The sequence below is a fragment of the Ambystoma mexicanum genome, chromosome 8 (genome assembly GCF_040938575.1).
Source record: "Ambystoma mexicanum isolate Mex_15411 chromosome 8, UKY_AmexF1_1, whole genome shotgun sequence".
In the NCBI taxonomy this organism is placed as follows: Eukaryota; Metazoa; Chordata; class Amphibia; order Caudata; family Ambystomatidae; genus Ambystoma; species Ambystoma mexicanum.
This window is the reverse complement of record NC_090929.1, coordinates 1,029,312,676-1,029,336,719: the sequence shown is the minus strand read 5'-3', so window position 1 is coordinate 1,029,336,719 and position 24,044 is coordinate 1,029,312,676. Positions and strand designations below refer to the sequence as shown.

The 24,044-nt window shown below is 46.8% G+C and overlaps 1 protein-coding gene and 1 long non-coding RNA gene across 2 annotated transcripts in view; one reads left to right on the top strand and one right to left on the bottom strand.

The window, feature by feature from the left end:
- LOC138472687 (dual specificity protein phosphatase 13A-like) overlaps positions 1-24,044 on the top strand; it is a 217,670-nt gene that overhangs the window by 8,961 nt on the left and 184,665 nt on the right. The gene's annotated exons all lie outside the window — the stretch shown is intronic.
- Positions 33-16,389, bottom strand: LOC138472688 (uncharacterized). Its single transcript, XR_011268660.1, has 2 exons — positions 16,315-16,389; positions 33-445 (listed from the first exon to the last, which is right to left on the bottom strand). It is a non-coding gene; the product is annotated as an uncharacterized lncRNA (long non-coding RNA).

Here is a 24,044-nt window from a genome sequence, read left to right as displayed (position 1 = left end):
TCTTGATTCTATTAAAGACAAGGAGGCGAGCATTATGCTTTACTCTTTAATTTGCCACCAACATAGCAATTCAAACATTCAGTAAACTTTTTCAAAAACAAATGTTTCTTTTTGAGTTTTAGCAAAAGCAATCTTTAGTTTAAAAGTTTCCCAATCTCTCTAGAGGCTCCACACAGCTTCCCACTACATGTCCCATGAGCCTCCACCTAACAAGTAGTCCTTTCTCCACCAATCCGGTGCCTATCCTTCCTATAAGAACTACCAGCACAAGGTTCCTTCCTCTTTTTTTGTCTGCAGATAGTCCAAAATCAATATAACTTTCCAACTCTTAACTCCTCAGCGAGGCAACTGTGATCACGGCCTGCGATCCATTGGGTCCAATGGGACAACTGGTTCCACTATCGCATCAAATTGCAGCGGCTTCATGCGGGTTTCTGCTCATCCCCTAAGAGAGAGACAAAATATCATGAGGGTGGGAATGCGATGCCTTGGCACATATCAGAAGGCACAACATACAATCCATTATGTAATCCCCTTTTCTCGCATTCAGTTGGGTGGGATATAATGCTCACCTCCTTGTCTTTAATAGAATCAAGACTGACCAGTGCAGCTAGCATGGGCAATCTTCATTCTATGGCAAGACGGAGGCGAGCATTATGCTTGTTCAAAGCTTGCCACCACCCTATTAGCCACGTCTGAAATTGGCTTAAAATAGAAATTCTTAAACGTGGATTCTGAGGACCAATCAGCTGCTCTCATGATGTCCTGTAAAGACACTCCTGCTGAAAAGGCTCTAGAAGCCATCGCGCCCCTGACAGAATGTGCGCCAAACAGGGCTAAATCTATGCCTGCCCACTGCATGACTTCTCTCACCAACCTAGCTATTGTCGCTGTTGCTATCGCATGATGGGTCTTTCTACGCGCAATTAGTAACTGAGTGACTCCTTGCGGCCTGAAAAGCACTGTAGCGGTCTCGTAGTCTTTAATGCATTGCGCTATGCACAGTTTTTTGTTTTCGGGGAAATAGGGGTAGGAAATCACTCTGGAATTGGATTCAGTTCTTTGCACAATAGAAAACGCTACTCCCTCTGGATAGAAGATCTTTCTGTCTACCTCTAATGCTTTCACACCTGAAACTCTCTGACATGCTGTCAGACAGAGCAGCATCGCTAATTTACCTGATAGCTGAGATCTAGATAGCTGGTCATTTTCTGGCCATCTCATGAACAATTGAAGAACGTCACAGACGTCCCACAAGGAAGAATGCTTGGGTTCCGGCAGCCTTTTCAGCCTAATCCCTCTCAGTAACCTGTGCACCGCCGGGTGCTCTCCTACGGGAGCTCCTTCCACCTTGTCATGCCCTGCTGAGAGGGTGGACCTATATACTCCAAAGGTCCTGTATGCACAGCCCTCATGGAATTTGTCTGCTAGGAAGTTAAGGACGTGTACTACAGGTGCTGAAACGGGATCCAACTGCAGGTTTGTGCACCATCGCGTCCAAGCATCCCATGCCGAACTATAGCTCCTAAAGGTGGAATGCATCCAGGAGGCTCTGATACAGTCTGCAACGATCTGCGAAATTCCTGGCAGTTCCCACCTCCTCCTGAAATTCTGCAAGCTATTAGGTTCAGAGAGCCCGCTTCCACGAGCGGGTGATACAGGCCGGCTGGACTGAGGAGGAGGTCCGGGAGATGAGGGATCATCCTCGGAAAATCCGAGGAAAGTTCCATCACTACTGGAAACCAGGGCTGTGATTTCCAGAGGGGGATCACTAACAGTGTCTCTGCTTTGTCCCTGCGAACTTTCGCTAGTAGTCTGGTGATCATTATGAAAGGTGGAAACGCGTAGTGTACTGCTCCTGTCCACGACTGTAGGAACGCATCTGTTCCCGCTGCCCCCGGGTCCATCCTCCAGCTGAAGTACTTGGTAGTTTGTGCATTCAGTCTGTATGCAAATAGATCTGTATTTAGAGGGCCCCACACTTGCTTTAGTGTGTGAAAGACTTGGGGAAGCAGCTTCCAGTCGCTGGAATCTGTCAGGTATCGCGAGTTCCAGTCTGCTATGTCGTTCTGAGCTCCTGGAAGATATTCCGCCGCTACTGCTATCTGATGTTGTAGGCAATAGTGTCAGAAATCCTTTGCTAGTTCTGCTAGCATTCTCGATCTGGTGCTTCCCATTTTTGCTGAGATGTTGTCCATCTTTAGCAGCACGGAGCACTTGACTCTGCGTTTGGTGAAAGTCTGAACTGCGAAGGAGCCTGCTAGTAGCTCGAGGCAGTTTATGTGCAGTTGTAACTCGTCTTCTGACCATTTTCCCCCTCTCTCTATCTGTCCGCATCTTGCTCCCCACCCTGCTCTGCTTGCGTCGGATTCTATTATAAGCTCTGGCATGTCGCCGAAGATGGCTCGTCCGTTCCAGGCTTCCATGTTTTGCAGCCACCAGTGCAGTTGTGAGATTGCCTTGCTGTCTAAGGTTATCAGCTGGTGGTAGCTTAGACCCCCTTGCAGGTGTCTGGTCGTGAGTCTCTGAAGGGCTCTGTAATGCTGGGGACCTGGTAAGATGGCCTGAATGGAAGCTGCAAGTAGCCCTACTATCCTGGCTAGATACCGTAGCGGGATGATCTTTTTCGCTAGGGCTGTTCTGATCGCCTTATTTATTGCTCTCACTTTCTGGTTCGGGAGTTCCAGAGTCGCTTTCACTGTGTCTATGGTAAAACCCAGAAATTCTATTCTTTGAACTGGCTGTAGTTGCGACTTGTCGAGGTTCACAAGAAAGCCTAGTGAAGATAGTAAGTTGAAAACCCAACGAACGTCGTTGGCTAGGGAGAACTTGTTCTGGCTTAGCATCAGAATATCGTCTAGATATATTATGATCCGAATCCCACTTTCTCTTATGGCTGCCGCCACTGGCCTCATCAGTTTGGTGAAAGCCCATGGGGCGGAAGGCAAGGCCGAAAGGTAGGAACTTGAAGCGCCACACCCCCTTGTTCCAGCGAAAGCATAGGTACCTGCGATGAGCTTCTGCCATTGGCACTGTGAGATATGCGTCTTTCAGATCTAGGCGCGCTAACCAATCTCCCTCGCGCAACAGGTCTCTGTGAAGATGGATTCCTTCCATCTTGAAGTGATTGTACCTCAGCCATTCGTTCAGATTTTTTAGATTGATAACCGACCAGACTTTTTCTTTTCTGTGTATGAGGAGCATATTGCTTAAAAACCCTGGAGAGGATTGTGTCTCGCACTCTATCGCGCCTTTCTGATGAAGCTTCACTAACTCGCTGTGAAGAAGCGCTGCTTCCTGCTCTGACAGGTGGATCGCTTGCGGCTCTTGCCATTGAAAGGGGTCGCCTAGAAAGTCTATGCGCAAGCCTGCCACAGCGTGTAAAATCCAAGCATGGCAGGATAATGCGTGCCATGTGCTTAGGAATTGAAGGGTCCTGCCCCCCACTTGTATATTCGAGGTACTCACCACCAGCGGCACCTGCATGTCTGTAGGCTCCTCTTTGCCTGCAACCTCTCGGAACCTCGCTCTGGAGGGGAAGAAGGCGTCCTGTTGCCTTCCCTCCCAATATTGAGCTCTATGGCCTTGGGGCCTGCGATGAAAGGAATATCGACCGGATGCTCGGCCCCTTTGGCGTCCTGCCCCAGCAAAAACTCGCCCGGGAAAGAGTCTTTTTTATTGAGCTCTGAGCTTTCTCGAGGGCAGAATAAATTCCTACGAATTGAGACATCTCCTTAGCAAAGGCCTCGCCAAAAAGGAGCCCTTTTGCTCCTTGCCCCGCTTCGTATGACGATAGGCCGCTCAATTTCGAGACAATTTTCAGGAGCACTCCACTTCTCCTCTCTGAAGAGAGGGCGCAGTTTGCGTTACCCAAGAAACGCATGGCTTTCTGAGCCCAATTTGCTAAGACAGGAGGGTCTATGGGGGTCCCGGTGTCTTTAACTTTCTCAGCGAGATCCATGATCTTGGCCAGTGGGCCTGCTAATTCGAGGACCTTGTCCTGGCACCCTCTCCACGCTCTATCCACGCCCTTCCTGATGTCCCTGGAAGCTTTTGTTACGAAGGTAACCATCTTTGGATCTAGATCGGGGGCCTCTGCTAGTTTGTCGGGGAGGTCTGGGTGGGGGCATTCAGATCTCATGCGGGATCGTACCTCTTTGTCCGGTGGTTTGCGTATATGTTGCGCCATGTAGAGCGCTATTTTTGGCGAAGGTACCCCCTCAGTGGACTCTGGGTGCCTAATGGCCTCTGGATCGAACATATCGTTCGGGTCTTCTGCTGCGGGGTGCCCTGGGAGGTCTTCTTCCTCCCATCATCGGGCGAGTAGCCCTCGTCTATGTCCCCTAAATTGTCCACCCCTGGGGCAGGGGGTCTGGTGTGGCGTTCTACTGACTTTGCCAGGAAGGCCTTCTTCAGTCTTGCGAAACGGTTGTCTGCCTTGTGGGGGTCGGGGTCGACCTTCCTTTCCTTGCTGGGGGGGGTCAAAGAGTCTCTGCTCTTCTGAGCTTTACACCCCTGATCAACCCCTCCTTGGGGGTGTCCAGTTGACAGACCTTCGCCTGGGCTAAGTGCCCTCTTCTTTCTGGTTTCTGGTCCCTTTCTAATATCCATGCTTCTAGCATGTCCAGTCTCTGGGCGATTGGCTGCACGCCTTCTGAAACTGCTAGGGACAGTGACTCTCCCAACACCTTCTAAAAGCTGAGCGACAGCTCTGTTTCCTGATGAGAGGGTTCCTCCTCCCACTCTTCTTCACTGTAATCTGGTGTTGTAGAGTGATCCCCTCCGTATTGGGCCATGGTATCCTTGTGTTAGCAGAGCTAACCTTCTGTGTCGACTGTGAAATTTGGCCCACAGAATGTAACAGCACCAATAGGGCTGCAGGCCTTCTGGAGACACGTGCTGAATATAATTTTCTTTTTTTTTAATATGCTGCAGGCAGCAGCTGTTTCTGTGCGTGCTCCGTGTAAGATTTATGTACATTTAAAAAAAAAAAAAAAATCAGTTCTTCTCAGGGCACTCGCACACGCAGCTGTCCTCTCTTCTCATACGCGTTCTGAAAACGAATGCCGGAAGGGCCTGGGGAGAGTCGGGAAGACTTGCGTCCTCCCGCTCCCTCAGGGTCCTAACGCACGCCTGCAGTGCGACATTCTGTGGAGCGGGGCCGGCTGCCTTTCACAGGCGAGAGCGCCCGCAGCTCCGGCTCCACCTCCACAATGTTCTGAGCACTAAACTGGGATTTCTCATTGCGTGGCTCAAAAGAGCTGCTCGACAATGAGTGGGAGTGGACGCGAGGGCGCAGCGCTAATGAGTCGAGTATATATGAAAAACAGATGCATATATTTAAATAAAATGTAATTATTATTATTTTTTTATATAATAATACACGCTGCGCTACTAGGGATTATACTTAACAAAGGAAACAAACTCTAAGCGAAGATGCACATTTCAATTTGGGATAATGTACTTAGCTTGTATGCTGGCAGCAAAAAGAAAGAGGAAGGAACCTGGTGCTGGTAGTTCTTATAGGAAGGATAGGCACCGGATTGGTGGAGAAAGGACTACTGGTTAGGAGGAGGCTCATGGGACATGTAGTGGGAAGCTGTGTGGAGCCTCTAGAGAGATTGGGAAACTTTAAACTAAAGATTTTATTTGCTAAAACTCAAAAAGAAACATTTGTCTTTCAAAAAGTTTACTGAATGTTTGAATTGCTGTGTTGGTGGCAAATTAAAGAGTAAAGCATAATGCTCGCCTCCGTCTTGCCATAGAATCCTACTAGGCCTTTTGACATTCAGATCATGCAAGTGCAATAACGCGAAGTGCAGAGGAAGGGTGAGGAGGGCAAGTGAAGGTTAGGGCATAAGGGTCCGTAAGAAGGTGAGTGCCAGTTGGACATTGCAAGAGAAGGCAAGGAATGCAAGGGAAGAGGGTCCACAGCTAAGTGTGAGATAGGGAGCTGGAAAGGTTAAGGGTGCATGCCCATCCAGGCTAGTGCAGGGGGAGGGGCCCGGAAGGGCTAGTGCAGTGAGAGGGCGTTGGGTTCGGGGGAGACCAAGTGCAGGGGTGGACTGGAATAGGAGGGCCTAGTGTCCTGTAAGACTCTGAAGGAACCAGGCCTCCAGTCTGGGGAAGATTGGAAATTTGCAGGGGGGTGGGGGAGAAGGAGAAAAGGAATGTCTTGAGGATCTTCCAGAAGAAGGTCCGGCTCAAGTCTGAGGGGGCAGGGAGGTCATTCCAGAGGGAAGCAGCTGCTGGGAAAGAGATCTGCCCCCAACTCTCTACTTGGAGAAGCGTCTGATCTGCAGCGAGGTAGAGGTAGACAAACGCAGAACTCTGGAAGGGAGATATTTAGGGAGGGAGAGTTGGATGTAGCAGGGTCCCAGTCCCCGGAACGCCTTGTGGATGATGCAGAGGGTCTTGAACTTGATCCTCTAAGCAACTGGGAGCCAGTGGAGAGATTTAAGGGCTGGAGAGATGCAGTCCCTGGGCTTGAGGCCAAGGATAGGTCTTGCAGTCCTGTTCTTGATTAGTTGAAGGGGTGAAGGGAGGAGTTAAGCATATTGAGGAAGAGGCTGTTGCAGCAGTTCAGCCTGTAGAGAAGCAGAGCTCTGGAGACATTGAGTTTATGGGGGAAGGTGGGGAAAGTGTTGTGATGTGCCTTGTGTGTATGTGGTGATTCTGGAATAAAGGGAGATGTGTTTTCATGTGCTTGCAAGTGAATGCAGAAGCATGTGATGCAAGGCGAAATGTTATGGTGTGAATGAGGGAATGCTTGTAGTGAGGGTTCTAAGCCCAGGCAGTTTGAGAGGCCCTGTCTGGGTGATGGGAGCCAGGTGTCTGTTCCTTGTAACTGTTCCTGTTGAGCTAACCTGATGTAACTATAAGAAGATGTAATAAAGATATTGGAACGTTCCTGCAGCCTAAGGAAGTAACTTTGTTTCACTGGCGACGAGGATGGACTTCAAGAAGACAAGTAACGGACATGCAAGGTAAATGAGAAATGTCTTTAAGCAATCAGTCTGCTGCGGGGGGTGGAGAGAAAGAAGAAAGGAACCACTGCCCCCAAACAAGTAAGTCCCATCACCCAAGGCAATTAAAAGGGGAGGCCTTTGGCCCTCTAGTGCCCCAGTGTAAGGGCCAGGGAAGATAAAGAAGGGGAGTTGTGCCCCAGTTGAACTCCCAGGGCAGAAGAAGGAAGGAGTGCTGTTTATATGTAGAAGTCCTGTAAATTAAAGAGGCCCAAAGGTTAAGAAGTAATGGCCCAGCTCCAGAAGAAGCAAAACAGGGGAAGGCTGCAGTGAATGAGCAGTCTTGCTGTACACCCCAGCAAGAGAACAGGAAGGAGAGGCCATGGGTCATGGCTGGCACCTATGGCAGTTGGTAACTAGCAAGAAAATGTCCTGAGGAGAGGGGTGCTCAGCCACAGTGCGTAAAAGTTTGGCAATGTGCCCAGGACTGGCAACCCTATGGTAGTGAGTTCAGAAAGGGGACTGTGTAAATTAGCCTTTTCAGGAGTGTCCATGGTGAAGTTATGCGTCGGTTGTTGCAGTGTCCCGAAAGGGACTAAGAGATTTTGAAGTTATTACCAGAGAGCAGGTGCAATGGAGAGGCTACGTGCAGCCCAAGTGGTCCATGGGTCCCCATTTAGGGAGGAACGTCCGTTGGAAACTTGGAGCTCCGCTCTCCCTGGCGTGCAGTGCCCAAATAATGGCGCAGTAGCGCCAGTGGTGGTGATTGCGATGGGCCAGAACGCTGGCCATTGGATCGCACAGCGGATGCTGCATCCTCAAGGTCTGAAAAAAGGACCCTCGGGTGAGCCATTAACGTCAGTGTTTGACTTGAAGAGTCCTCGCAGAGTTTTTCGTGCATAATGTAAAGAGGGGACATCAGGATGAAGCGTTTTGTGTGCGTTGTTCTCCAGTGCTCTGATATGGCACCATCTGCAGTGGATTCCAGTATAGAATTATTCGGCGAGGGATTCGAGAACAGGATTGTGACCAGGTTCTCCGTTCTAATGACGCCGGCGAAACGTGGCATGCCGGTGTAAACATGAAACACCCAAGTTACTGTTTCCAGCGTTCTGTTGGTGCTGACCATGTGGCCTGTGTCGGACATGTCTGGTAGGTCCCGGCACTGGAAGGATTGTGAATAATAGTCCAGCAGCCTTGTAATAATATTTATGCACATGTTATGTACTTGCCAGTGTGGCATTGAATTGTCACATGACTGCAAAAGTAGTGTCCTGATGGTTTTTCACGACCGTGTGTTAATGTTGATTACGAGTTTTTGAGTATATTGTAATGACCTGTGACCAGGATAGATGGGAAAGTGTGTGAGTGCTATTTTAACGCTTTTCAGGATTTACAAGTTAGAGCTATATTGGCTATGGACTTTTAGGTTTTAAGGAGTTGGCAATGTTAAAAAGTTTTATAAATTGATGTTATGTAACTTGTGTTATGCATGGTATTAGACATAACACAATTTGAGGATTTGCAGTGTTAGGTTGCTTGGAGGCAACAAGGACTTTTAGGAATGCAACTGTAGTGTTGATATCCGATTGTGGATCCCCAGAATTGTGTTGTAAAATATTACGGCATGCTGTGTAGAGATGTGCATCATACAAGGATGTCGGAAGATCTTAATGTGTCTAGTACTGTCATGTTGAATGACTAATGTGTAGCGGTTGTGAACTGTGTGTCATGGCCAGGTTAGATAGTGGGGTCATGCCTTCCATCATTGTTATTGGTTGGGAATTGTGCATATCCCTCCAGAGTAGATAGGTGGGTCAAGCCTTCTGCACTATAATTGGTTGGGAATTGTGTGTTTCCCACCAGGGTAGATAGGGGGGTTCATGTCTTCCACATTATAAGTGGTTGGGAATCGTGTGTTTACCACCAGGGTAGATGGGGGGGGTGGTCATGCCTTCCACAGTTTAAGTGGTTGTGAAACTTGTATGTTCCAACTGTGGTAGATAGGGGGGTCATGCCTTCCGCAGAATGACTAAGTCAAGAAGTGTTGCTGTATGAAATGTCAGCATGAGTACAGAGGGTGTGTGTTTAAGACTCCCGCTGTGTGCGTAGAATTTGAGTGAATCCGTACAAAGTGAGTGATCGTGCAAGTGCGCACCAACCTGGGTAGAGAGGGGTGTGTGTGCACTCGGCCATTATAAGAGTGCTGCATTAAGTGTCAGCAAGACCAGAGAGGGTGGACGCCCTCCGCGTTATGGATTCAGAGTTCAAGAAGGGGGGTACGCCTCCCATTGTTATTTACACAGAGTTGCGCCCCTCTATAAAATAGACGCACTGTGTGATTGTGTGTGTGCTGGTTGCATGTCGTTCCCCGTGAACGTATGATGTGCTTTGCGTGAATGTGGTGATTTTGGAAGAAAGGCAGATGTGTTGTGATGTGCTTTGTGTGTATGTGGTGATTCTGGAATAAAGGGAGATATGTTATGATGTGCTTGGAAGTGAATGCAGAAGCATGTGATGCAAGGAGGAATGTTATGGTGTGAGTGAGGGAATGCTTGTGGTGAGGATTCTAAACCCAGGCAGTTGGAGAGCCCCTGCCTGGTTTATGGGAACCAGTGTCTGTTCCTTGTAACTGTTCCTGATAAGCTTACCTGATATAACTATAAGAAGATGAAATAAAGCTATTGGAATATACCTGCAGCCTAAGGAAGCCACTTTGTTTCAGAAAGAAAGAATGCTTCTGAGGAGGTGCAGCTTAAAGTAGGACTTCTTGGTCAGGTCTGTGATGTGATGAGAGAAGGAGAGGGAGGAGTCAAAGATGAAACAAAGGTTTTTTGCCTCAAAGGAGGGACAGGGAAGGAGGCCCATAGACGGTAGTCAGAGTGTAGGAGGGAAAGAGGGCAAAGGGGTCCCAATGAAAAGGATCTCTCTCTTACTGGCATTATGGCAGATATTGTTAGCAGTGCACCATTTCTGAATAGCAGACATGCAGTCAGGAATAAGAGAGAAAGAGGAGGAGGCAGAGGAGGGTAGCTTGAAGGAGAGCTGCGTGTTATCCGCATAACATTGGAAGTTGGGCGAGAAGGTGGAGATAAAATGGGCTGGAGGGGCCAGGGAGATATTGAAAAGCCAGGGCAAGAGGATAGAGCCGTGAGGGACACCACAGGGGGAGAGTGAGATGGTGGAGAGAAAAGGGCTCAGTTGAACCTGGTAGCTTCGGGCTGATAGGAAGGAAGTCAACCAGTCCATAGCCAGGTCCGTTATTCCAATGGTGTCATTGAGCCATTTTAACAGGGTGGCATGATTGCCCATATCAAAGGCAGAGGAGAGGTTGAGACGAATGAGAACGGAAGCAGAGCTGGAAGGGAGATAAGAGAGCAGGTCTTCACGGGTGTTCAGGAGAGCAGTTTCCGTGCCTCTGGCGGCTCTGAAGCCAGACTTGTGGACGTGGAGACAACCAACAGATTCAGTGTGGTGGATAAGCTGGGAAATGGCCAGCTTCTCCATGAGTTTGCCAGAAAGGGGGTAGTGGAGATAGGGTGGTAGTTTGCTGGACAGGAAGGCTTTTTGAGGAGAGGGTGCAAAAGGGAGTGCTTCAGGAGTGAGGGGAACAATCCAGTGGCAAAGGAGTGATTGCAGAAATCTGCCAAGGCTGGAGCATGGGAAACAATATTATCCTTCATAGTTCTGGAGGAGCAGGGGAGCACCTGTTTAGATGATACTTTCATAAAGCGAAACTTTCTAGAAACCTCATCAGTGTAATGGGAGAGAATGAGGAGAGTACAGGGGAGGGGTGACAAGGGAGGCCTGAGAACAGGTGAGGGGGATAGGTGTAGGGAAGAGAAGAGAATAGGACAGGATGTCCTGAGATTTAGAAATTGGGCCTGATCACGACCTCGACGGTAACCCTTAAATCTGGCGGTAGCGCTATTACCGCCGGATTTAAGGGTCTGCCGAATCAGGGCTTCGGCGGATTTCGCCCCAGCTCTTGGCTGGGGGGAAATCCGCCGAAAATTCGTGCTATTACCGCCGGCGGGAAATCCGCCAGCGGTAAGAGCGCAAATTTTCCCCATTGAGCCCAATGGGGAATGGGGCATTCCCGAATGGGCTCAATGGGGAATGGGGACTTCCAAGTCCGCCCAACTCATGATCCCGCGCTATTAGCGCCGGGGGCTATGGCGGTCGCACTAATAGCCCCCGCGCTAATAGCGTTAGCGTTACCGCCGAGGTCGTGATCAGGCCCATTAAGTGAGAGGCCAGAGAAGTGCAGAGGGCCAACGAAGGCAGAGGAGAAGTGAGACTGCAGTAGGGTTGGCGAGTTCCTTGAATATTTTGAAAAGTTCAGCCGTGTTTTTAGAGGCTGCAGAGATACAGTTTTGGCTATAGACCCTCTTGAGTCTGTTTTGTCTTTGGAGCAAGCAGCAGGACAGTTTGTCTGGGGATGTGCTTGAAGCATGCCACTTCCGCTCAGCCACTCTGCACTTGCGTTTCAAGGAAGCAAAGTCAGAATCATACCAGGTGTTGCACGTGGAGGCAGGTTGCAGGTGTATCCTCATGACAGAGGCAAGGATGTCTAGGGTGTTGGAGATGGAGAGTTGAAGGTTAGTAAGGGTAGTATTGGAATGAGAGTCAACAGCAGGAGTAGACGGGGACGTGAAGGTGGCGGCAAAAGCAGCAACTGACAATCGCTTCATAGGTCTAATTACGGAGAAGGAAGCTGGCAGTGTGGAGAGGGGCTTAGCAGGGGGACACCGGAGGCCCGAGTGAGAGGACAGGAGAGCATGATCAGACCAGGAGAGAGGAGTAATGAGAGGATTGAGAAGGGGATGTCTGAAGAGATGAGGGCATCCAGGGTGTTTCCGGTTGAGTGCCTGATAGAAGAATAGAGAGGGAAAGAGAGTCACAAAGATTGTGGAAGAGCCCAGAGGCTGCATCAGGTGAGTCGAGATGAATATTAAAGTCTCACAGGAGGAGCAGCTTGGTACAGGAGGTAAGGCGAGAGGAGATGAGGTCGGCCCATTCAAAGAGAAGTGGGAGACCTGGCTAGGCAGCCTGTAAATTATGTCCAGTGTCAGAGAGAGGCCAAGAGAGACACCACGCCTGCAGGCAAGTCATTCGACAGAAGGGGTGTGGCCCTGAGTGGGTATGATAGTAGCAGGGGCTCACTCGGGGAAGATTAGGGCCACTCCACCCCCAGACCATTAGGAGTGGCAGGTGAGGGGAGGAAGTTGATGAGAGAAGAAAGACGTGTGTCAAGAAGAAAGAGGTTGGGTTGAGAGCCCTGGATAATAACAGTGCCATTAAGGGAGACATTAATGATGACCCTAGAGGACAGGAAGGGTGGCAAGAGTACCTCCCAACAGGAGCCACCATTAATGAGTGAGGAAGAGAAAGGGGAGAGTGCAGCAACTATATGGGTAGTCCAATGGTCCAGAGAATGAATGATATGATATGATATGCATTTATAACGGATGTCGGTGAAAGTCTGTCTGGAAGAAGCGTTGACATTGGTGTCAGCGATGGGCAGGGCTGGGTTGGAGACCAGGAGATCCTTCTTGAATTTTTTCCTTCTAGACTTTGACAGAGGGATAGGATAGGTGATAGAATAGCAATTCGAGAAGATAGGAGAGATTGTAAAGCCAAGTTTCAAATACAGCCAGCAGTTATCAAAAACATAGATTAGGGTTTTATAAAAGAGGGAAAAGGCATAGTTCTAAGAAGCAGTAGTTGCAAAAACAAACCAATTTGACTTTCAGGAAGAGAGGGAAAAGCCCAATTTTAAATAGGCAGCATTTGTAAAAACAGGCTGATTTTGTCATTCAAGAAGAGAGGGAAAAGCCCAATTTCAAATAGGCAGCAATTGTAAAAACAAGCAGATTTGAATTTCCAGGAAGAGAGGGAAAGGCCAAAATTCAAACAGTCAGCATTTGTAAACACAAGCAGATTTGAACTTCCAGGAAGAGAGGGAAAGCCCAATTTCAAACCTGCACCATTTGTAAAAACAAGCAGATTTGAATTTGCTGGCTTCAGTGGAAGTTGCAGACTGAGAGATGGAAGTTATGGGCGACTGACGAGTGAGACAACTAGTGAGGCAGGGGAACCCAGGATAGAGTTAGGGTGGAAAGACTAGTAACACAGAGTAGAAAAAAGGGAAAAATAGTCAAAGTCATTGCAGCCAGTGTGCATGGAAGGTGCAGTGATCGGCAGGACGCCAGTCAATTGATGCAGGGGTGTGTGCAGGGCCGGCCTTAGCGGCAGCAGCGCCCCAATTAGAATAGATCCCCATCCCAGCGTGAGGAGGCACGGGGTAGGGGGGGTACAGGAGCGCCACATTTTCTTAGAACTCCCTGCGCTGGCACCTGGCATTTAATCACTGGAATAGGACGCTCATGCTAATGCATAAGCGCCCTATTCCAATGAAAACCGCCTCACTCCTGTGATGGAGCAGGGAGGTAATCCTCTGAACAGGGTGCTGATGCAAAGCATCAGCAGCCTATTGTTATTAAATGCGCCAGCCGCCACAGGCGCATTTAATAACAAAAGGGTGCCTCCCGCGCTTTCTCCCACTAAGCCAGCTCGGGGGATCCCTTGAAAGACTCCCCCGCGTTGGGGTGGCAGGGGGCTAATGGCACCCTAAGGCTGGCCCTGCCAGTGTGAATAAGCGTCGAGATGCGGACACAAGATAAGGCAGATGATGATGCCACAGATAAGATGAACTCCAGGAGATAGCAATGGGTGTTCGGTGGAAAGAGGGGATGGACTGCAGGCAACAACCAGAAACGAAGAAGGGAAAGTTGAGGACTGCCAGCTACAAGGAAGAGGACATGTGAGGCCGCATTCAGGGGGGGCTTAGAAGGGGATACAGAGACATTGAAGGAGGAGCTGTAGCAACGCTGAGGGTGACAGAGTGGGTGAGGGCGAATGGAGAGAGAGGAGGGTCTTACCAGTACAGTGTGGCGTGTAGGCGTCTGACGAGTAGCCGGTTATGGACGTGAGCGGCGGAAATAGTGCAGTGGCCCATCCAAGCCTGGATAAGTCCTGGCAGGGACAAACTCAGCCCTTATAGGTGGCCCTTTGAGGGGGCGTCGCCTGCCGGCTCTCAGGCCAGGAAGTTGTTTTAGGCTGTCTTCTGCCAATCAGGTGGAACAAAGGGCACAGATGGTGTGCATCAACAGGCAGCGTTGCACACGGCGGCCATTTCAAATAATATGTTTCTTCAGAGAACACAATTTTACATGATCCTTTCAATCGGGCCATGTACCGGCCCGTACCACGCATAGGACAAACGCAACACAGGCCTCAGCAGGGCAGTTTCCCTCCCACAGCACAGATAAAGGATGGATCCCACAGTGCAAGCTTTCTGGCTACTCCTAGCACAACTAAAGTATGGTTAGGGCAGTGCTCACCTGCAGTGAGACTGGACCGAAACAGGGGCTGGACGTGTAGGGCCCAGTTCAGAGGTCCATGTAAAATTAGAAAGGTGTTGCTTGGTGGAGGAGCAACACTTTTCCTAAAAGCACCATATTCTGTGATTGAATTAAAGTGTTGTACTGTCATCAAAGCTTCTCTCTTGCAGGGCATACGTTGTGAGTGGATTCTCCTTGCAAATCTCTACTTTTGCATTTATAAAAAGGAGTTAAATACTGCACCATTGAGGTGCCATTAACAGCTATGGAACAAGTCTTTCCTGTAGTATAGCATGTACACTAACCATTTCCTGGATGGTAGCGCCACTAACCTGATTTACTGAAGACTCAACAAGACTTTCCTTAGTCAGAAAAGTGGCAGACTTTTAAAGAAATCCTTGCAGTGACATTGGTGTACACATTGACTTCACAATTATATATTTTATCATCTTTTACAGCTGAAAGCACGACAGGTCCCCTCCAATCCTTCCACCCACCTCTGACTGCTGTACTGGAAAGTGGAGGGGAGAAAGTCGACTTTCAACACTAATTTTCCCCAGGGCTCAGAATCATGCACTTACGCTCCACATTTTGTGTGGGTGGGGCAGAATTACTTGTGTAAAAGGGCAAAGGGAACTTTTCTGCAAGCTCACTCTTAGACCTCCACGACTCAATAAAAAGTACAAGTTTTTATGGTGCCGCAATAGTGCGTGTAGGGAACGGAGACAATGAGTTCCCCTACTCCGTTTGTCAAAAATGAAAAAAGTTTCTGCACACATCTATTACTGCGCCACAGTGAAGAATATATTCCAAACAAACTAATTCTCATGATATGTTACGTATTTATTAGTGGCCCTTAACGATGACACGTGTTTCAGCACCCTTAGTGTGCCTTCTTCAAATCAGGGCAATAACTATATACATAATAATAAAGGGGTGGTGTGAGCACATTACAAAGTTTGAAACAAAAGTGCGAGGAGAAATAAGAATATAAAACAAAAACAAATTCAAAAAATCAAAATCAGATATACATTCCAATCATATTTTACATCATATGGTTAGAGTAATTGAAAGTAATTCAAAGTAACCATGATCAAAGCATCCAATTTCACGCAATAGTGTTAAATAGATATAAGGCATACATTGTATTAATTTCACTAGACAACATTTCATATAGCCGTATAACCGCACATAGAGGTGTGTGTGGCGTTAGAAAGTTGTAAACATACCATCTGGTCGCCCAGTTGCAATGGTGAGATAAGAAAGAGGACCAGGAGATGGGAAGGTGGGATGGTGGTATTAAAGGGTTTGTAAAACAAGAAAGGAAAAATGGAAAAAGTGATAAAGAAAAATGAGTGCATGTTTAGGTTACGTTGCTTATGTCTTTCTACAGACAAAAATCAGATTGGGTTTACCTATCTGTTGAAGTTCAAAAGCTCTAAAATTTCATATTGGCGATTGGAGTCCCATCAGACTCAAACAGATTACGGGTGCTTGGAAAGCAAGAGGTAAGAAGTGCGTTATTTTGACCTGACAGGTGAATAATAGTTTGTTCAACCAGTTTTTGCATCTATTTTCTTCTACATCTTATAGTATGTGCCAATACTAACTGTATCACTAATCTGCCGTTAGTTGTAATCACATAATCACTAAGGTCACTCTGGTAAAAGTAGTGCTACGGCGTGAGTGCTTTGTGCACTTGTTCGCAGTGCGGTCTGAAATTTTTCACGGCAAATTAATTTATCCCCGTGTTTAAATATCATGCAAGCTTGGGGAAACGGCAGTCTGCTCAGCGTGCTGTTTCTTAAATGTGCATTTTCTTAGTTTTGAATAAGAGTCAATCGCCGGCGTTGAGAATCCCTAATGGGCTTTCACACGCTGCGTGGACCCAATCGTAATTGGTTAACCTAGTAGGCGGGCTTGGAGTCCCCCCTGGGGCTTACCTGCAAATGTCTAGATTAGTGCATCATGCGTCGGGTTCTCCATAATGGACGAGTCCTCCCGCCTCTGAGTTGTATTTCTGTCGTTACTATGGTAACATCCTAGTCCTACCTCTATTTCGACATGTTTGGAGCTGTCGGCCATATTTAGGGACAAATTTATCATTAAGCATGGAAGCTATGTAAATATGCTAAGAGCGAGATGCTTCCTGGGGCTAGCGTTGCCAATGGAAGACAAACAGAGAGATAATCTGTTGTTTTACACATCTGATTAAATGAGAAACATGGGCGCATTGGTAGAGGATTTAGCTACTCTTAAAGTTTGTGTCCAAATCGCACGTAGTTTATCAGGAGCAAAATATGGCACTGCTCCCAGTGTTTTATGGGACATGCAGTTTTTTGTGTTTTTGTTTTTTGTGTGTGTGTCCGGATGTTATTAGACAACAATGTGCTTGTGTGTTATGCATATTTTAACGTCTGAAACATCTGAAGCGTTGCCGGTTACAAGTTCTTTCACTATTCTCGGTGTATTATGGGACATGTAGTTTCGTCTCAGGATGTTGTGAGACAAGCGATATGCTTTTGTACAGCGCATATAAAATTGTAAGGTGATCTGAGTCCCTGTACCGCATTTTCTTTTCTAATTATCAAAGTGAAAAAATATACATAATTCATGATTCTATGTAAAATATATACACATAAGAGGACTTATAGCATCTGAAAATTCCCAGTTTTCATAAGAAATAAGACATTTCATTATCTGTGTTTAAACCAGTTTCCACACATCTGAAATAGTTAATACGTTTGGCCTCTTCCTGATGTAATGAGAACAAGGTACACTTTATCACAACATATTGTGCAAACAAACACCTAATCAAGAAATATACTTTTTCTCTTGTATGGCATTTTCTACTGTCTGGGAGTCCTTACACAGTAATACTGTCATATATTGGTGTAGTCTGTATGGATATGTATGGGTGCAACCAGCATGAAAATGTTTTATACTCTGGCATATGTTGTAGGAAAATATTTTGCAAAATGGTTCTCTGCACTGTTGGTGACATGCATCTATTGCATTTTTTCATGTACTTTCATACAAAACCAATTGCAATCTGTGTGGCTTTTTACCCAATTGTTTACAGAAAGTGCTTTAAAATGCACAACTTGTAACCGATTATTTGAAAGATATTTCTGGGGGAGAATTCCTCTGAACTCCTCTTGTTTGGTGCAGGCCCCCTCGATGAGCTTGGCTACTCCCACAAATTAGGCCCATACATTTATGCCTCTATAGTAAAACAATTTACCACAGCCCACTGCTTCTTAGCTTTTCCAGCTGCTTGTTCATTGTGCACGTCTAGCTGCATTGTAGCATTATTCCATTTAAACCGGAGTGTCAATACAGTTGTCAGTTATTCAACGCAATGTCATGTTAGTCTAATTCATGTTACACAATGCACAATTCCAGACCCACAATTTGTAGTCAGTTGCCTGGGATCTCCCTTCCGGGCTAATGACTACAAATTGTGGTTAATGAGTTGTGCATTGTGTAGCCTTGCATAGCATGAATTAGCCTAACATAGCATAATGTTGAATAACAGGCCATACAAACCTGAATAAAAAAATGTTTTATGTGTACATAATCAAATAAATGGGATCAACTATGATGTTTCCAAAGGAAAAAAGCTTGTCATCAGTTGTTATTTGGTGGTCTGTGTGTTAAGAAGGATTTCTGAACTCTGACCTGGTATGGAAATATGTCGACAACCTAGAGGGGAAGGAAACAGGCAGTGCAGATAGTCTTTAGGCCCAGTTCAACATCGAAAATACACCTAACTAAGAGGCAGTCCAAGCCCCAAGAATAGAGAAGCCTTGTGCTCAATAGTACATGCAATGCAAGTGCACGCGGTTGTGCCAATGGGCAGAATAGGGTCTCTTCAGGGGTCTCTGCCAGCTCGGAAAGGTGGATGAGGCAATGCAGAACAAGTTCCCACTTTTCAAAAAGGACCTCCACTTGAAGGCAGAGGCAGTTCGAGAGTGTGGGATGGAGTCGCTATTTTGCAATAGCAGTGGAAAGGAGAGGGACCCTCAGGGGCCACTTGTGTGTAAATGTGGGCCCTTGTGCTAGGGGCCACCAGTTGGGGTATGGAGTACTCACCGGTCCTCAACGGAAGTGGACCCAAACTTCGCCAGTTCAGTTCACTTCACTTGCAGGTTCGAATGCGGCAAAAAGGACGCCTCTGCACCTTTCAGTTTCTGAGATACAGTGATGATTCCAAATGGGACAGTGCCGATTTCTCCGCTCTGGGTGGATGAATCGACCCAGTTTCACTGCAGCAGGCTTCAGGGGCAAGATGGTCACAAATGCAGCAGTCTTGCAAAGGACGTTGCAGCAGCAGGGCAACAGGGTAACCGCGTCCACTCCGGTCCTGGCGCACTCGTCTCACTTCAGATCTGGGAATGCCAAGTGTACGAAATTCTGTGTGAGGGTGCCAGAGCTAGCAGTATACCAAGTTTCGAGGGCCTCCTTGAAACGACGGCGGTGACAGAGCAAAGCAACTGGGTAAGCTGGTCAGTCCACTGGTTGGCCCAGGGACACTTCCGAGAAAGCTTACTTGCAGGGTTTGATGAAGGTGCCGAGAATAGTTGGTCCCACTATTCCAAGGGGTTGAAGCGTCTTCGCAGACCTTCTAGGACGACTAAATGCAGAGGGTTCCCACAGGACGATAGCGGGCTCAAGGTGCCAAACCTTCCAGCAGGTCAACAGTGGTTTCTCGACTCGGCTTCGTGTTGCAGGATACTTGGATCCTATCCTTTGTTCAGTGAGAACTCAGGAGATCGACATGGTAGTCGTGTTTTCAGCCTCCTCTTATCCAAAGTTCCCCTTGCGCCAAAACGCAGAGGACCCAATGGGAGATCTGCTTACAAACACACACTCCATACGTGGACCAATCACGGACCACCGTGGTCCCAGTCATTCATGGCACTCCAGACTCTCTGGCACCCAGGATGTGTATTAGAACCAGCCGTTCCAGCCTACAACCTGGAGGCGACACAACCTGGGGAAGGTGAAGGGGAAAGATGGCCAAAGGACAGGACAGAGAACCTCGTGGCATGGCCATTTTGGAGCCAGGCCACCTATTCGTGCCAAACACGGTTAACACGGTTAACATGGCAGGAAAGGTTTAAAAATAATGCAAAAAGATAGCTGCCACCAGTCCTGGCCATGACACATCTGCACAGTTCATAAAAAGTCCAGCAAGAGTTTCTAGGGCCTTTGGAAATGACTATAGACCCAAGTGTGCGATATGGTAAGAGACATTGCACACTTTTTACATGCTGCACAAAAGTTGCAACATGAGGAAAGGACCAAGGGAAACAGAGTCTCCCAGTACTGACTGTCTTAAGGGCATGTCAGTTTCCCCATAAAAAGTGAGTGAAAGCCCAGAGGAGTCCAGTTGAAGGCTGTGCTTCTCTGGCAAAGTCAGTCAATGGTGTCTAAACAGCAGCAAAACGTTTGGGGGTTGAGACATGGAGGGAAAATTACATACAATTATGAAATCTTTCCTAACACTGTGCACAAGGCATTGTAAAAAGAACCGCTTCAAAATCTTTTTTAAAAAAACTTTTTTTATTAAGTGCATTGTGGCTTTGAAACAAAACCTTCGACACTACTGCAAATAACAATATACAAAATTCACAATAAAATTAGTAAAAAACAAATACATTCTAAAATGACAGCTTTATGGTAAAAATAATTATACAAAACATTTAGTTTCATAGAAGCTTCACTAAATAAAATAAGAGCTTCCTTCCATTTGCAGAACCAGCTGCACTAATTACGAGACTTTTGGCAGAATACACAGCACTCCAAAATTGATCACAGAACAGCCCTTGCTTTATTTCACCCATAATGCTGGGCAAGTAGTGAGGATGTGCTGACTGGTTTCAATAGCACATTTATATAGCCTGCAAAACCTTTCCTCGTTACAAATTCCATGGCATGCGCCAGTACACTCAATTGTTGGCAGTATATTAAAGCGCAGATAATCTACGAAACGTCTGAGATCCAAAGAGCATGGTTTTAACCGATACGAACAAGGAGCATTGGGGCGTAAACCCTGTGTGCTATTATCGGCGTATATTCGTTTGAAGCTCAATTTAGCAATGTTTTGTGACCTGTCCCAGACCATCGTTTTGGCGTTCAGCTCATGAGTATAAGGGAAAGGATATGCGTCACCGGGAAGAAGAAGACCTATAGAATCAAGATGGAAAATGACCGTCTGCTTCAGGTCATAGTAGGTCTGATTCACATAATTGTTGTGCTCATTCTGTACAATCAGGCCGAGCACTGTCTTACCCACCCTGCCGGCCCAACGAAATTTGAGATAGAACTTGGTCCGTAGGATCATCCAATGGGCCGTCAGGAAAAGCAGACCAAGCTCACACCTCAGTGGCTCCACAGGCAGTGCGTTAAACACACCCAAAAATGAACTCAGAAGTTTTCCCTCAAGTCGGTCTAACCAATTAACCAATTTCAGCTGCAAACACTCCAGACCATATAATATGCTGGGAATGATTCCAACTTTGTAAATTTACAAGAAGCCTTCAACATTGTATCCCCCTTTCAGGTGGATGACCAGACACTTTTTAAGCACCTTCTGGGTGACATAGTCGCTGAGAAATTGGGAAGTAGGATGGAATTTAATGGGGATGTCCAGATAGATGTGCGATTTCACCATATCCAATGTCGCTCCCTCTAATCTCCAAGCAAAGGGCTTTTTGCTGCCAGTCTGCCTTCCCAAGGACCTTGGTCTTTGAGATGTTAATTACCATGTTGTTTGTCAATGGAACGCTGCAATCCGATAGGGATAAGATCTAACAAAACCGTGCTGTCCGCGTATGCAATCCAAGGTACAATCATCTCCCTGATGTTAGGGGGGACACTGCAACATGATCTTATTGCAGTGTCCATGTCAGCCACCTACAGGTTGATGAGCAGGGGGGCCAATATGCACCCCTGTGTCAAACCTCAAATTGTAGGCATTGTTCTATTTGATTGCCCTTCCTGATGAATGCGGACGGTAACAATTGTGTCTGCGTATAACAATTTAATGAAAATGCAACAGCGTGGGATCGATACCCCAGCACATTAGTTTGTTTCCATAATATGGGCAGAGAAACACAATCAAATGCGCTGGAGTAATCTATATGACAGAGGGTAATGCCTCTTGTCAGGTCGCCGAAGAACATCCACCACAATGTAATTCAACATACATATGTTGTGCAAGGTGTTAAGATCTCTTCAAAAACCCATTTGGAATTTACTAAAAAGACTGCCCTGCTCCACCCAGAGATTCAACATTTGCAGTAATAAAGCCACACACATTTTCCCACTCGCATCATGCATGGCAAGGACTCTATAGTTTGATTGAATTTATCTCTTCCCCTTTTTAAACACAGGGATGAGACTAGACTCCTGCGAGCTGGGTGGGATATTTCCTGTATGGAGGATTCTGGCAAAAACCAACGCAAGCAAGTGGGCCCAATATTCGGGATTGCTCTTGATCACAACATTTGCAAGGCCATCAGGCCCGGGTGCCCGTAAACCCTTGATTTTGTTAATAAAGTACAAAACATTGGATGAGACTATCCATGATCGAGGCCCGCCTCATTACTCAACTCAATGTCCTCAGATAAAGGATTTACTTCTTTTGGGTTGCCGCAGCCATAAACCTCCTGTAGAGGTGCCAGAATGTTCTACTGTCGTTAGATTTCAGTATAACAAAAAGAAAGCTCCTATTGGCATTATTTGTTACAGTGTTAATAATTTCTATGCCAATTTCGGTACCCATGCCCGTGCATGGGAGCCTCCCGAATCTCCGCCAGAGAAAATGGTACGTCAAAGTTTTAAACATTCCCTGCACATGGTACTCGCCCTTCATAAAATCTACATGACTGTGCGAGTGGGTGAGTAGACTTTGCGAGCCCTGGATGAGGTTCTGTAAAATGTGAAAGGTTAGCAGCATGAATGGACACAAATAAATAGATATGATGAAAAAGGCTCTGAAAACTGTTTGGCCAGCTCTGTCCCGCAGGTGTTTATATAATGCAATCATAATCATAGAGTAAAGCGAGCCCTGGAGGCTAACTGCAGTGTATGGTATTGCAGTAGATCTATAGATGTACAGACTGGGTGGAACTATTGATCACTAGTTAGCTTTGTGTTTTCATTGTGTAAGGGGACAGAAAGTAAGAGACTAGGGCCTCATCACAAGTTGGGCGCTAACCCTGGCAGTATTACCACCAGGGCTATTAGCCCTACTGCCAAACCCCCCAGCGCTATTAGCGCCAGACCACGGGTTTGGCGGAATGGTAAGTCCCCATTCCCCATTGGGAACATTCGGGAATTTCCCATTCCCCATTGGGCGCAATGGGGAATGTTCAGCGCTATTACCGCCGGCGGTATTACCGGTGATAATAGCGCCAAAAATCGGCAAAACCGCTGCGGATTTGCCCCCAGCTCAGAGCTGGGGGTAAATCCACCAAGCCCGTGATTATGGCAGACCTTAAATGCAGCAATAATAGCGTTACCGCCGCATTTAAGAGTTACCACCAAACTCGTGATGAGGCAGTAAGTAGAGTGTATGGCGTAGCAGGCAGAGAACTAAACAAACTAGGTGGAGTAATGTAGTTTGCTGCCATGTCACTTTCAGTGTATCTGGTATAAAGCAACAGGTTGATGAGATAGAATGTCAAGGAGTATGGGATCAGCTCTTGGGTTGAGCAGCAGTTGCACAAATGAATGCAACCAGCAAGACACAAAACTAGGTTTGCCATCAAAAGCGTTTGGCTGTGCAATCATGTACATGTGATGCGTCTTCCCCAAAGAAATGAAATATAGCCGACACCATGAGATTTAGCTACTTACCAAACTTTACTGTAAAGCATAGATAAAATGCAGTGGTTTACAGTAACAATACTGTAATTATGCATTATCTAACAACATAGCTGTTTAGGAATGGAATTGCACCACTGTCTTAAAAAAATAATGAAGTTAACACATACTGGTCTTTGCCAGACAGGATATAGTTAACTCAATTAAAGTATCATCCCGAATACTACTGGTTTTCAACTATTTGAAAAAGAAAAACAAAAGCTTGCATGGCACTCCCACTTAGGCCTTTGGCACTTAAGAGTGGAGATCATTACTGCTGCACTCTCTCTCCATTAGCCCCTTTGAACTTGCAGTGAACAGAGCAAAGAGGGTGGAGAGAGCCATGAATGCAAGAGAGGAATGCAGAGTGAGATGTGCTTTAATTTAACAGGGTAACTTAAACAGCTAGCTTTGCTACACACGTGTCAGTTTAATTAGCAAACCTACAGAATTCCATAGCAAATTGCTATGCAACACTGCTTATTTTATGGAATAGACGATGATGAAAGAGGAGCACTGTAACAGAGGAGAATGAATGTGATTAAGGGGAAGGACTGTGATGAGGGTGAAGGACTGTGATATAAGAGAAGGACTGTGATGAAGGTGAAGGACTGAGACAAAGGAGAAGGAGTGTGACAAAAGAGAAGGGCTGATGGAGGAGGACTGTGACAAGGAAGGAGGAGTAGGAAGGTATGTAATGAAGGAGAAATACTGTGATTAATGAATGAATGAATGTGATGAAGATGAAAAATCAATGAAAGACTGTAATGACAGACTATGATTGCGAAGGACTATGACA